The sequence below is a fragment of the Schistocerca cancellata genome, chromosome 4, assembly GCF_023864275.1.
Source record: "Schistocerca cancellata isolate TAMUIC-IGC-003103 chromosome 4, iqSchCanc2.1, whole genome shotgun sequence".
In the NCBI taxonomy this organism is placed as follows: domain Eukaryota; kingdom Metazoa; phylum Arthropoda; class Insecta; order Orthoptera; family Acrididae; genus Schistocerca; species Schistocerca cancellata.
In genome coordinates this window covers 125517460-125531962 of record NC_064629.1, presented here as the reverse complement: position 1 = coordinate 125531962, position 14503 = coordinate 125517460, and the positions used below count along the sequence as shown (strand labels likewise).

The window sequence follows — 14503 nt, the reverse complement described above, 5'->3', positions numbered from 1 at the left end:
AGTGTATTTGCCTGTGACACAGAAGTCCCATCCCAGGCTTCACTGTGTGAGGGGTCATCAGTTACAACTCCCAGTCCAATTTGGTGTTTCTGCCGAGGAAGTAATCCGTGACCACTACATTGCACAAACTCTTATCCCTGTGCTATTACTTTTCATCGACGGGAAGGTGGTGTGCTTTTTCAGCTGGACGGTGCACATCCACATACAACAGTTGCAATGCAGTGTGCTCTTCATGGTGTACAACTGCACTGGCCAGCAAGAACAATGGATCTCTCACCAATTGCACATGTATGGGACATGATGAAGTGGGAACTTACTCGTTCTACAGGGCCTGCAAGAACTACTGTGAAATTGCAACAAATGGTGCAAGATGCTTGGGACAATCTTTTCAGGAGTCATTTGGCACCTTTATGATTGTTTGCCTGCATTACCGCCAGAGGATGGTACACTGTCTTTATTCGTTCTCATATCAGACTTCAGTTGTTATGTAAGGACCCTCATTTGCTGGTTTCTTTTGTATCTGACATCACACTGAAGTAATTTCCACATGTTGTTTACACTGTTATAGCAGAATGTGAAAGTTAATTAATTGTGATGTAATATTGTGGTGTGCTTACTGTAAGACCTTCAGTACACACACCATCACATTATTTGACTTGTCGCTCTAACGAAGTAGGCGAGTGTCAGCAATATGTCTCGTGGTCTTATCGTGGCGTGTTTATCTTCTGCCGTTAGGTCAGACGATAGAAATGCCACTTGCATGCTTAGAGTAACAGATTGACGGTGACCAACTTTAAACAGAACTTGATTAATTTTCACACACATTTATTAAAATAATAACAAGCATAAAAATTACTTAACTTGGTTCTGGATGCTATTTACAGTTGACAATCTGAGGTTCCTTTGGTATTGGTACATTAATCTTATTCTCACATATATCTCTGATACTTGACAAAAGTGTCTATACATTTATCTTCATGGCTATGTACAGGAATATGGTAATCTTATTAGGCGCAGACTGAAACTTGACTATAGACTGGTACAGACAAATGTAGAACTCACACAGACTGGTACAGATTAATGCAGACTGGTACAGACTGATGCAGGCAAATGTAGACTGACTGATCAGAGGTCTGTCCACTCGTTATAATACCTCGTGCATTCATGTATCACTGCGCGAGTGTGATCCGTGAGGAGAAAAGGTTCTACATTAGCAGCAATTTCATTGGCTGCATTACATATTAATACGCGGATCGATGGAAGCAGAATTTGATCCGTCTGTATGGCAGCGCCATCTCGTAGTGTGGAGACGGATGAGCGCTGCGCGTGCGCTGTCTGCTTAGCGGGGCATGCTCTAGTGGGAAAGTTGTGTACGCGCTGACTACGCAGAACTATGTACACAACAAATATACAAAAGAATTCAGCAAAATTCGCAGATGAACATTTCTGGTGTTTTGACATCACAGTGGAGGTCCTTGCATATAACTGAAGCTATGTCTTTAGAATTTACATGGGTGAACTAAAAACAGTACACAGAGTGCATCCCATAAGTAATGCGACCAATTTTTTTCTGATGCAACGGTACACCACAGCGGCTGGGCTAAGTGTAGGGGGGTGTTAGCTTCAAAACACTCTTTGTCTCATTCAGCTGTGAGCTGCCAGAGAGTCAGGATGTGAGTTTCTGTCAACCCCATTTTGAGTTTATGTAACATGGCACAATGGATCATTCTGTAGAGCAACGGTACGCTATCAAATTTTGCATTAAACTTGGGAAGTCTGCCACCGAAACGTTTCCATTACTTCAGCATGCTTTTGGGAATGATTGCTTGTCCAGATCACAAGTTTTCTGATGGCACAGGTCAATCATGGAGGGCTGAGAGGAGATCACCAATGAACCTCGCAGTGGACAGCCATCAACCGCACAAGTCGACAAAAATGTGACACGTGTGCACGATTGTTTGAACTCTGACAGATGGTTGAGCCTTAAATTGACAGCACAAACTCCAAACATGTCAAAAACAACCGTTTTCCACATTTGACCAAAGATTTCAACATGAGAAAGGTGTGTGCCAAACTCGTCCCAAAAGTGTTGACCAATGAACACAAGCACATGCGAGTGCTTCGGTGCTGAGAAATGTTGGAAATGTCTGAAAATGATGCTCATTTTTTAAACTTAGTTATCACTGGTGATGGGTCATGGATTTTTTAGTACAACCCTGAGACAAAAAGGCAGGGTTCAGAGTGGCACACCCCATCATCGCCCCGTCCCAAGACGGCAGGCATGAGCAAGTCCAGGATCAAAACCATGCTCATTGTCTTCTTTGAGGTCAGAGGTATTGTCCGTCGTGAATTTGTACCTACCGGGACTACAGTGAACTCAGCTTTCTACTTGGAAGTGCTCAAAAAACTGAAAAGGAGGGTCTTGCGCTGCCAAAACAACATCAAGGACATGTGGAAAGTTCACCACGACAACGCGCCGAGTCACAGCACCTTCATTGTCAACGACCTCCTGGCCAGGACCAAGACCCCATTGGTTCCCCAGCCTCCCTACAGTCCTGACCTGGCTCCTGCTGACTTTTTTTTGTTTCCTCAGTTAAAAGGAGTCATGAAAGGAAAACATTGGGACACGATTGAAAGCATCCAGGCGCATGTTACATCAGCTCTAAAGGACATTCTGGAAAAGGTATTCCACGATGCCTTCCAGGCATGGAAACACCGCCTCCAGAAGTGTATTGATGCAAGGGGATGCTATTTTGAAAATTTTTGATTGTTTGTATGAATATATTCAATAAATTATTTTTTATGAATTTGGTCACATTACTTATGGAACACACTTTGTAGATAAGATGGTAGCTAGATTTTATTAAAAGTTTTCCATCCATTTTGCTCTCTTGATTTTGCCAAGAGTAGCCATCATGTCTACTATGAAACATAAATCCGTCATTTCCACCTCCCAAGTCTGTCCCTAACCATTTAAACAGGTGTAGGTCCTCCTTTTGTGGTACATTTACCCCATTGTATTTCCTCTGTCACACTGCTCATAAATATGAACACCATTTTCTCTTGGAAACAAACTTCACCTTTATATAACATATCACCAGAAACCATCTTCATTCTTGCTCATATTCCAATCAAAACCTAAGTTTCTGGTTATTTCCAATGCATTTCTTATAATCTTCTGTTAGCCCATGGCTGTTTCTTAAAAAAATAATACTAACTTCAAATGAGCAGCACACCTGCTTTTTTCCATGCATTGGTTGGTGTCAAATGTACTTTTATTTATGGAGTTTACAATTACCTGCCCTGAAACCAGGCATACTTTATACAATCATTAATTACTCTCCGATGTGTAATTGCAAGTAACTTTTATGTAGATGGTGTCCATCGCTAACTTAACAGCTGACCTCTGATTTTCCATTATTGAACAGCTAATAAAACTCTTCACTCTTTATTTATTTATCTTTTTTTCTTTTTAACTAGCTATTTTAATGGATCATAACTTCAACCTTGCATTTACTGATGGTAAGCGGGATTTTCTAGTCCTCTCCCCCCCCCCCCCCCCCCCCTCACCCCCTTATCAACATGACATGAGTAACAAGAAAGATGGTATGACATATGACATCTACCTTAAATTGTAGATTATTTCTTGTATAGTTGACTCCTTACTACTACGTTACTAATTTATTGTTATATGTTAGTCCAACTTCATTTTGTTTCCCATTAAAGACAAAAATGTTAATGATAAAGAAATGTTGAACGCCTTTTTATAGAAACAATTATTATTGCAAGAAAAACACTGCCTGAGAGGCTTGTAGAAAAAGAATTTCGAGTCAATGCATAAACTCTGGGGTATCATGGAAACGAGTTTTGAAATTTATTGGTAAAGAAAAGGGTTCATGCCATAGAACATATGAAGTGGGAAGGAGTGAAGTAAGGGAAGTAAGAAAGGAAAATAAAGATCAATGATCTTGAGACTGAAGAAAGAAGAGATAGACCCAAAAGACAGACACCCGTCTCATCCACAAAACCACTAACCGCCCTGTCATGAGGTGTGATTGATGAGCTGGAGAATGTGATGTTCCCCAATCCTACAGAAGCTTTACCTCCAGCCTCTTCTCCAGCAACCCTGAAAAGTGGTACCTACACCCTGGTGTCTTAAACTTAATGTGAATTACACATTTCCCTTATTAACTGCTTCATAACACCTAGCTGTGTCTACTGGATGCACCCAGCTAATTATCTGTTTAATGTAGCCAATTTCTAAGAACACACACATGATAAAACTAAGTAAAGGTTCATCTACTTAACCATCCCTGAATAGGTATTTAAACCTAGTAATATTATTTTATTAAAGAAAAAACTTTTTTAAAAATCTCTTTTCACAGGTTTATCAGTCATATCTGCATTATAAAGGGCTTTTGCTCTTACATTATTTCCCTAACTTGGGGCCTACAGTTCTTCCAGTACATTCTCAGGCATTCAATGCTTTTTATCATTTGTCCCACAACGTCTTATTCTATTTTCCTGTGTGCGCATTTAGCCACTCCAGTGCCCAAGCTGACTGATTTATCCCAATACAAAGAAGTGCACAAATATAAGAAACAGTGGATTCCCTTGTTAATACAAGTTGATACAATAATTCTTTGAGGGCGTCACATTGACCATTGTTTGGCAGTAAAAGAATGTGAGAGATGCATACATCTATGTGACATCCATACCCTGCAAATCACTGTGAATTGGATGGCAGAGGGGTACTTCCCACTGTACCAGTAATTAGGGCTTATTCTTGGAGTGCACTATGAAGTGCAGAAAGAGTATTCTTGCTGTAATTAATTTAATCTTGTCCTCAAATCCCTATGGAAGCTATATTTAGGGGATTGTAGTATATTCGTAGAGTCATCATTTAAAGCCAATACTTGAAACATTGTGAGTAAGCTTTCTTGGGGTTGTTTGCATCTGTCTTAAAGTGCCTGCCAGTTCAATTTCTTCAGCTTCTATGTGACACATTATGATGGGTCAAACAAACATGTGACCATTTGTGCTCCCATTCTTTGTATACATTCAGTATCCCTTGTTAGTTCTATTTGGTATGCATCCCACACACTTGAGCAATATTCTGCGATGAATTCGGCAAGTGATTTGTAAGAAATCTCCTTTGTAGACTGTCTGCATTTCCCTAGTTTTTTACCAACAAACTGAAGTCAGCCACCTGCCTTACCCCAATCTGAGCCTATGTGATTGTTTCATTTTATATACCTACAAAGTGCTACACCCAGGTATCTGTAGGAGTTTACTAAGTCCAGTTGTGGCTTGCTGATAGTGTAATCATAGGACACTACATTTTTTCATTTTGTGAAGTGAACAAATTTACATTTTTAAATATGTAAAGCAAGTTGACAATATTTGCACCACTTTGAAATCTTGCTAAGATCTGGCTGAATATTTGTGCATAATTTTTTCTGACAGCACTTCATAATAAATAACTGCATCATCTGCAAAAAGTCTGAAGTATTTATATTACATGCAAGACCATTAATATACAACATGAACAGCAATTGTCCTAACACACATACCGGTGGTGTGTGTGAAGTTACTTCTACTTATGTCGGTAACTCTCCATCTGAGATAACATCCATTGTAAGGAAGAGATAGAGTGCTATGACATTAAGCTGCAGATAGGCACAAGTAAAGGGCAGTTACATGTTAGCCTTTGACCACAGCCTTCATCAGAAAAAGAAAGACAGAAACACACATTCATTCACACAAGCAAGTACACCTCATGCACACGTGACTGCCATCTCCAGCAGCTCGGACTAGCATGTAACTGTCACATGGAATGGAAGCAGCAATCTGGAGGGACAGACAAGGAAGGGGAAAGGATAGCAGCGTATGGGTAGGGAGAGAGAAGAGTGCTATAAGGTAGAGTGTGTTGGGACTAGACTGCGAACAGGCACAGCATTGGGAGGCTGAGGGGTGCAGAGAGTGGGTGGAGCGGGTCTAATGAATGCCCTTACTACTTAAATCGATTTTGCTGAAAGTCTTAAGTTACATGAAATCAGCCTATTAAAATCTCTGGTGGAGCCCTTCTTCTTAATATTCAGCGGCTGGCTTGCTAGAAAAGATCTTCACATACGTTATTATTATTAAGCGCTGCATTCAGTTGGGAAAAAATCGATCGTTTTGAACACTTCGTTCAGTTTACGACAGATCTAAAATTTCAGATGTGGACGAAGCCTTTTTGGACGATTTCAATAAAACTCAGAGATTGCAGGCTCTCTTCGTCACAGCTGAAACTTCCCAATTAATTACAGGCCCCAGACAATCATCAACAATTCAGACATAGAACGCATTCGTCATTCACTCAAAAATGAAATGGTCACAAATCTTATTTCTGAGGAAAATTGTATATTGAATCCATTTCCGTACATGTTCCGTTTCCGTGGATTTTTAGTCTCATGAAATTTACTTTTACAAGTCCTTCTTTCTCTTTGTCTACCCCGCTAGCGGCACAAACTTTCCTGCCTCGCTTTATCGCGAAGAAGAGTAAATAAATCTCCTTTTGCAATACGAAAATCTTCCAACCGATACTTTCCGAAGCTGTTCCTTTCTCTCCCTTTCTATCTCTCTTTCCATAACTATAATTATAATGACCATGGAGCATACATCTGTGTACCTCTGTTATTCCAAAGAATAAACATACTTGAAAAATACCTTGGCGTCGACGAGCTGTCGGCGCATATATTACTAGAAAATCTGCTCAGATACTTTTCATACGTAAATAAATGTGGATGATTTGATGGACCATTATTAATTATTGCGTGGTAGAGGGTAATTTTCCGTGGGGAGATTACAATGCCCCTCGCAGCGAGCGAAGTTTGTGAGGTCAATTTTTATTCACCGAACACACTTCGCGAGCTATCTATTAGCGTGGATAACCCGGAAGTGATGATTGTCAGTCCTCCGACTGAAAAAGAATATTGTGTTTGAACTAGGCGAAGAAAAGAAATGTTGACGACAGAAGAAATGAAGAGACCGGTACCGCGGCTGTATTACTTTTACGTGCATCTAGGTGTTATGTTTGCTGTGCACAACCAAGGAAGATGATCTTTCATGAACGTATGTCAGGGTCTACCCATTCGGGAACTTTCTTAAGCAGGGAAATCTTGGAAAACCTCTTAAACTTAGACCCCCAGCCTACGGTACATAGAAGATAGGAAAGCCTATAGAAGAACAAAAATAATTTTGAAATTTATCTCTAAAGGAAAGATAGGGCCTAATTAGTACTACGATTTGGAGAAGAGTAGTTTGTGCCTCTAGCAAAAAAAAACGTTTTACAATAAATAACGTGAATTTGCGTTTTACAATCTTGCTTCTAGGACAATATATCTTGCGGTGCTAAACTCCCCCTGGTCTTGCATGTCCCCGACGTCCACATTGGTAGTCGGTCTTCTATGCGGCCCCCTCTGTCGTTGATCTTCTACGCGGCCCACAATGGGAAGAGTAGAAGGGACAGGGATACTCGAATTCACATGCAACATTCATTCCAAAAGGATTAGCAATGACCAAAAGGGAAACTCTTCCTGTAAGAGAACTGATTAGATAGCACCGTCCAAGATTCTTCTTTTTGAAAGCAAAATCCTTGTGGCTTCATGGATCCTTTTAGTTACGGCGTACTTCAAGGAGTTCAACTCTTAATTAATGATGTTGCCAAAAGCATCATCCGATTTACTCTCGTTTGAATACTCCTTTTGACTTTGCCTCCCCACTTGTGCTTATAAGTCCAAAAGTTTTTACAGATTTTCTATGACTGATTTGTTCTTCGTAATTTAAAGGATTCATGTAACTGACTATAGATTTTGGATTCAAATTATCGAATAATGGAAAGTGTAGTTCATTTTATTTCAAGACATCATCCATATTTCTTTGATAAGTCATATAATTTAGCTATACTCAAAAAAAAACTTTTTATTCTGAATACATATATTTCTACACTTGAGTGCTGAAATGTAGAAGTTATTAGCATTGAAGAATGCGGATTCACTTCTTTCATTTACTCTCTGATTCATACGGCGTTCATCCATGCTGATATATGGAAATGGATTTTTCACACAAAATTCCCAAATGAACACGAACCATTAAATTACTAGTGAATCTATGAATACTACTTTCTTTAATCATTCAATAAAAAATTAAAACTCTTAGCTTCTAATTATACCACCTATTCCTTTTAAAGTTCAACATGAATCAATTTATCCTCGCGTTTGGTGCGAGTCTCTTACAAAGAATATCTGTATCGTCTATATCGATTTTAATTCTCGCGCTGACGTCAACTGTTTTGCGCGGGAAATAATCGTTGCGTCGTTAACCATCACTCACGCTTCATTACCACAATTCACATATTTACACATTTAAGCGTTCACATGAGATTATATACGAATCTTCACTCGAACCTCTTTAGATTATTCAGCGTCATTTGCAGGGAAACATTTTATTCTTCTTGAAGGTCAGTCCGATCTTTTATACATCTTGATAACATTAGCAATGCTAAAGTTCTATGTTCACCCAAACCACAGGTGAAGCCTATCTCCACTATCCTTTTTTACAACCCTCAATAGTCCTAATTAGTCATTATTTCTATACTCTATGTCACTAACTAACTATTTCAATTTAAAGGCTTTTAACATTACACACACACAGTTTATTGTTATATTTTTTACGAGCGTTCATCTCTGTTACTCGGAACACCATTCCTCCCTATCTTCTAATCTTCATTATATCTTTTTAAGTCGTTATGAGGAAATAACCCTTTTATTTTGTTCGATCCCGGGTAGCGATCTATTTCCTTTTGAACTTGAGCCTTTAACCTCCAGGGAACAGGATAGAAAGTTCTACAATACGTTTCGTGCGGCTTAACGTAGAGATGGCACATGTATCCTTTAATCACTCCTGGCCTTTCATCAAACACGTTTTCATACGCTGATAATAATTCTTTGAGCTGCGTCTTCTGATCTTCAGTGATGCAGTCGGATTCATTTAACTTCTCATCCACTAATTGACCGAAATCTCCTTTGACTTTGAACTCATTATTCACGTGCTGTTTAGAATTTCGTGCAGTCCTGATTACTTGCACACTGATCCCACTATTATATTTTCTGGTAAGGCTTTCTTTTTTCAACAAGTCCAATTCAATTTCTTGTTTATTTACATCTAACCAAATTTTTCCTGTTTTAAAATCTATTCTGCATCCGTACTGACGCAGGCTGTCGACTCCGATAATGCAGTCTACCACCAAATTTTTCACCACAAGGAATGTGCTTAATATTGCTACATTTCCTACTTCTACACTAAGTAGTGACTGCACTTTTACATTCGCCGATCGAGCCCCAACGGCGCCTATTATTTTGCAATTTTGAACTGGAAAAATTGGTACTCGTCTTATATTTCTGATCTTGTTGAATAGAGCCTCCGAAATGACATTTGTGGTTGCAGCTGTGTCTAAAACTGCCACTATAGGTACAGTTTCCAAAATGACTTGCACTTCGGCTACTGCCACCTGTTCCCTATTCTCATCTTGGGGTTCTAAGTCCTCGGTCAATTCATCTGCCAGTAATCGTCCATCATTATACGTTAGCATGGGTATACATATCCTGTTGCCCCTCAACCTATTGTTGACCGCTCCTCCCGGGCACGAGTGGGTCCTTACAAGTTTGTTGGATTTTGATTCACCTGGTGGTTGACCTCATCCATCACTTCGGTAATTACCGGTTGATTCGCGGATGTCCGTCCCCACTGATGTTGGTTATTTAAGTTTGTTCCCTCCGGTTGGTTCCACTTTCTATTACTGTTATTGTTCCAAGCTTGTGGTCTGAAATTCCTTTCGTTCCCCCATACGGGATTATATCGTTTCCCATTCCTGTTGTTCCTTGGATAGCCCCTCGCAAGACTATTGCCGGTATTATTATTGAGCTTTTGAGGGGTTTCTCCACTATTTATCGATCTCTGTGCGTTCCCTTGCCCACCATTTGGCGGAGGTTCTATCTCCCGATATTGGAATCTGTTGTTACGGGCTTTCTGGTTGTTCTCTTCTATAATATCTATATGATCTAACGTCGTGAGGAACGACTCCAGGTCTTTATCGTTGCCGTAAATTAATTGATTCCGGATGCTCGTTGGTAATCTTGCTTTAAGTATGTTTATTATGTCTGGCAAAGGCATAGGTCTGTCCCAATATCTAGTTTTATTTATATATTTTTCAAAATACTTCCTAAGGCTTTCTTTTGAAAAAGAGAAAGGCTCTGGGTAGAGCACCTCCTGCCTTAGGCGTTCCTGTACTCCTTCTGACCAGAACTTTGCTAAAAACGCTTTCTCAAAATCGTCATAGGTCGAGCAAACAGAAGTCATGTCCGAGGCCCAGATCGCCCCCGAACCTTGTATATACCCAGTAACGAAACTGATCTTCTGCCACTCCGACCAATTTCTGGGTAGAACTCCTCTAAAACTTCGAATAAAAACAATCGGATGGACCCCCCTTTTGTCAGTATTAAAAATCTGAAATTGCCGATGCTTTATCATTTTTTCTTCGGCATGGCAAAGGCTTTCGTAATCTCCGTCAGATAAAACTTCACGCGAACAACTAGCTCGTGGCAATTTAATATTTGAGTTACTCACACAAGTCGGTATTGTGTGCGAATGTGCAGTAACTGGCTCTATAGTCGCTGGCAACTTCTGCTGCTGGCCGGTATTCATTTGTTCTGAGCCTTGTTGTGAAACGCGTATCGACTCTGCTATTGTTTGTTTCCAATGCTCTAGATCAGCACCTAACTGCTGTCGCACTTCCTCTAGTCCTTTCGCAAACAAATTCTCTTCCTGTTTGCCGCACAGACTCTGGAATGCTTCTTTAACATTATGCTCAATGTTTTCACACATTAGCCTTTTGTTTTCTAATGTGATTTCGGATAATTTACCCGTTAATACATTAATCTGGTGGTCTATAACGTCTTGACGTTCTGTCAGATGTTCCACACTTTCCTTTGTGTTCGTCTGCGTACGTGCCAATTCAGGAAGTTGCGCAATTGCACACGACATGGCATCTTGCTTTTGTACTAATTGCGGAACCATTTCCACTTGTTCGCGTACGGTATCTATCTTAATAGCCACGTACTCCTTCATTTCTACACGTACGCGGTGAGTAGATTCCTCACATTGAGCTTTAACCAATTCGATTTGTGCAGTTAATTTTCGTTCCGTCTCTTTGGCCTGATCTTTAAGTTCCTTTGTCTTCGCCTCTATCCGTTGTTCTAATTCGGAAAAACTGTCGTGTAATTGCTGCTTAATCTCAGCTTTCAACTTTTCCTGCCCTTCCGTAACTGATGCTAACTTCGTATTCAAATCATTTTGCCCCTCAGTAACTGAGGCTAACTTCGCATTCAGATCATTTTGCCCTTCATTCACTGCGGCGAACTTCGCGTTAATGTCGGTTTTCAAATTTTCTTGCCCTTCAGTAACTGAGGCTAATTTCGCGTTAATGTCAGTTTTCATATTTTCCTGCCCTTCAGTAACTGAGGCTAATTTTGTATTTATATTATTCACGGTCTCCGTTAACATCTGCATCTGCCTCATGATAATGACCAATGGGTCTAATCCATGTTGCGTACTGGCTGATACATCTCCCGCCGTGTCTACCGGGCGTTCTATTGCGCTATCTGTAGCGATCGGTTCTACAACACTCCTTACTACACCATTATCATCAGTGCTCACAGCTGAAGGCTGTTGCGTATTGCTCTGCTCTGCTTGACTCATCTTAAACATTGCCCTCGTTAAAACCATATAAATGTTCTACCGTCAAGATATATATATATCTCCCTTCACACGAATACTTCTGTGGCTACTTTGTTATGGTACTTATACAGGTAAATGCAACTAGGGCAAGTGAATAAAACTACTTCTGTTATGAACACAATTAGAAAATGTTCAAATCTACAACTACTTCCTCAATACTATCAAGTTTACAAAAAAATTATAGATCTGGCCTTTTCTCTGCGTCCAGCGTGCTGCTTTTATTTGTCGATGAAATAATGCGCCTGCGAGTATTTCTTCTCTTTTCCACGTTAAGTTGTCTCCTCGTAGTTCACATGAAACAAAGAACAAAATTATTTTAACAACGTCCAAAAACGTGTCCTGTCACGGATTGGCCATTCTAATGAATGCCCTTACTACTTAAATCGATTTTGCTGAAAGTCTTAAGTTACATGAAATCAGCCTATTAAAATCTCTGGTGGAGCCCTTCTTCTTAATATTCAGCGGCTGGCTTGCTAGAAAAGATCTTCACATACGTTATTATTATTAAGCGCTGCATTCAGTTGGGAAAAAATCGATCGTTTTGAACACTTCGTTCAGTTTACGACAGATAAAATTTCAGATGTGGACGAAGCCTTTTTGGACGATTTCAATAAAACTCAGAGATTGCAGGCTCTCTTCGTCACAGCTGAAACTTCCCAATTAATTACAGGCCCCAGACAATCATCAACAATTCAGACATAGAACGCATTCGTCATTCACTCAAAAATGAAATGGTCACAAACCTTATTTCTGAGGAAAATTGTATATTGAATCCATTTCCGTACATGTTCCGTTTCCGTGGATTTTTAGTCTCATGAAATTTACTTTTACAAGTCCTTCTTTCTCTTTGTCTACCCCGCTAGCGGCACAAACTTTCCTGCCTCGCTTTATCGCGAAGAAGAGTAAATAAATCTCCTTTTGCAATACGAAAATCTTCCAACCGATACTTTCCGAAGCTGTTCCTTTCTCTCCCTTTCTATCTCTCTTTCCATAACTATAATTATAATGACCATGGAGCATACATCTGTGTACCTCTGTTATTCCAAAGAATAAACATACTTGAAAAATACCTTGGCGTCGACGAGCTGTCGGCGCATATATTACTAGAAAATCTGCTCAGATACTTTTCATACGTAAATAAATGTGGATGATTTGATGGACCATTATTAATTATTGCGTGGTAGAGGGTAATTTTCCGTGGGGAGATTACACGGGGGAGGGGGGGGGGGCAAGGAAGGAGAGGAGTGGGGAAGGATGGGCAGGTGCATTGTCAGAGGGTGGCACAAAAAGAAGGTGGGAGATGAGAATATGGAGGAGGTGATAGGACAGGGAGGTGGAAACTGTTGGGTTGAGGGTGTGGGGTCAGTATGTTACCATAGTTTGAGGCTGGTATGATTTCAGGAGCAGAGAATGTGTTGTAATGATAACTTCCATCTGCACAGTTTAGAAAAGCTGGTGGTGGAGAGGAGGATCCAGGCAGATTGAGTAGTGAAGCAGGCATTGAAATCAAGCATGTTACATTCAGCTGCCTGTTGTGCCACAGTCTGATCTGATTTACTCTCAGCCACAGTTTGGCAGTGACAGTTCATATTGTACATAAATGATCTACTCAGTGTGTGCAATAGCAAGGGACACTGTCTGATCAAAAGGATCTAAACACGTATTAGTGTACATAAATATGGGGTGTGCCCATCCTTCGCCTTTGTGATGACTTGAACTCTGCTGGGGACACTTTCAGTGAAGTTCCAGGCCAGCCATCAGTCTAAACTTATTTTCTATGGTCCTTGTAAATTACCGAAGTAAATATCAGACAGTTGCTTCAGTTAGAACTTATCGAATTTGTCCACTAAACTAGTTAAGTATCCAACTTCAGAGCTGAATAGTCAGCATACACTACCTTATCTCAGGTATCTGGACACCTGTTGGTGACATTAATATGATGTGTGTTCACTGCATTTATGATGGCTTGAATTCTGATGGGGACTCTTTCACTAATGTGAATGTATGTGGAGGAATGGCAGCTAATTCTTCCTTACGGACTGAAAGCAGAGAAGGTAATGATGTTGGAGACTGGGGTCTGTAACAAATTTGGCATTCTGACTCATTCCATAGGTGTTCTATTTGATTCAGGTTGGGTCTCTGGGCAGGCTGGTTCATTTTAAAAACATTATTGTTCACAAACTGTCTACCTACATAGTTGAGGGGTCAGCATGGCTGACTGCCATGCAGCATACCCGGGTTCGGTTCTCGCTACTGCCAGGGATTTTTCCTTGGTGGGAGGACTGGAACAAGGTGCACTCAGCCTCGTGATGCCAGTTGAGTAGCTATTTGCCCAAGTAGTATCAGCTCCAGGTCACAAAAACTGACAACTGTTGGGAGAGTACCACATCCAGTGACACCATTGGCAGAGGATGACGTGGTGGTCAGTCAGTACCGATGGTCCCTCCAGGGCCTGTGGACAGAGTTTCTATTTATTGTCCATATACCATTGCCTCACAGTTGGTGCTTCATGACAAGGTACACTGCCATGTTGATACAAACAGTAATCATTTCTGAACTATTCCTCTACTGTACACAGTACACAGTGCTGTAAAATGTGTTCGTGTTCTTTCACATTTAGTGTTTCCTTAAGTGCAATAAAAGGACCACACATAACCACAAAAGC

The 14503-nt window shown here is 40.4% G+C and overlaps 1 protein-coding gene across 1 annotated transcript in view; it reads left to right on the top strand.

Annotated features, from left to right (window-relative positions):
- Nucleotides 1-14503, top strand: part of LOC126183243 (polyamine-transporting ATPase 13A3) — a 187666-nt gene that overhangs the window by 161419 nt on the left and 11744 nt on the right. The gene's annotated exons all lie outside the window — the stretch shown is intronic.